Below are 1,353 nucleotides of genomic sequence, written 5' to 3'. Positions count from 1 at the left end.
TGGAGAAGGAAATGACAAACCACTCCAGTATCTTTGCCAAGAAAACCCCAGATGGGGTCACTGAGTCAAACACAACTGAAAATGACTAAACAACAATAAATTTCCTTAGAAATCTTTAAACTTTTGATTTTAAGGACAAAGTTAAGAGAGAAAATCATCCGATAGCATGCTAGATGATGTCCTGCCTATTAAAAATAGAACATAGAATGTCAGAGCTTAGAACATAGAACATTTCTATAAGAGTTAGAAGTGACCTTAGAACATTCAGTGTTAGATTTGGAAGGGACATAAGAACATAGAACTTGGAATGTCAGAGCAAGGAGAGATTTTGGAACATAGAATATTAGAGCTGGAAGCGCCCTTGGAACATGTAACTTAAAAATGTCAGCTGGAAGTGATCTTAAGAATATGGAATATTAGAACTAGGAGAAACATTAAAACATGGAATGTTAGAGTCTAGGAGGGACCTTAGAACATGGAATGTCAGAGCTAGAAGTGACCCAGAACATGGAATGTTAGAACTGGGAGAGACCTTGTAACATGGAATGTTAGAGTCTAGAAAGGACTTTAGAACGTGGAATGTTAGAGCTGGGAGGGATCTTTGAACATGGACTATTAGAGCTGGGAGGTGTATTTAAACACAGAATTTAGAATGTCAGAACAGGAAGGGACCTTGATTATTTAATGAAACTGGCTCTCATTATACAGAACAGAAAACTTGGTGGTTGTTGCTACTGGCTGTTCATTTTTTCTTTGAAACCTTTTAAGACTTCTGTAGTACACTCTTGGCTCTGGAATTTTCACTGTGCTCCTTTGAGAGAATTCATCACATCAGGGGTTCTCTCTTATCCTACCCTTTCAGTTCTTAGAACTTAACTCTTTCTTGTGGCTTCTCTTGTTAAATACATCTAACAGAGCTGGCTGTAATCTCACAATTCACCAGAGGGTGCCAGAGTCTAACATCTAGACTAAAAATTACTCACTGAGTTTCTGGAAAGTGAATTAGGGCCCAGTGTGGTATGTCTTTGACCCTGTGTGTTCATCCCCCTTCCCAGAATCTGTGGTGGTGTTTGCCAAGGAGCAGCAGACACAGAACAAGGTGGAAGCCGTGGCGGGTAGCAGCGCCACCCTGAGCTGTGAGCTGGCCCAGGCCCAGACAGAGGTGACCTGGTACAAGGATGGGAAGAAACTGAGCCCCAGCCAGAAGGTGCACGTGGAGGCCAAGGGCCGGAGCCGGCAGCTGGTGGTGCAGCAGGCAGGGAAGGCTGATGCTGGGGAGTATACCTGTGAGGCCGGGGGCCAGAAGGTCACCTTCCATCTGGATGTCAAAGGTCAGTGTCCTGGAAGGAGGGA

Source organism: Vombatus ursinus, unplaced genomic scaffold (assembly GCF_900497805.2).
Source record: "Vombatus ursinus unplaced genomic scaffold, bare-nosed wombat genome assembly UNPS02014867.1, whole genome shotgun sequence".
NCBI lineage: Eukaryota > Metazoa > Chordata > Mammalia > Diprotodontia > Vombatidae > Vombatus > Vombatus ursinus.
Note: the sequence above shows the minus strand (reverse complement) of the source record.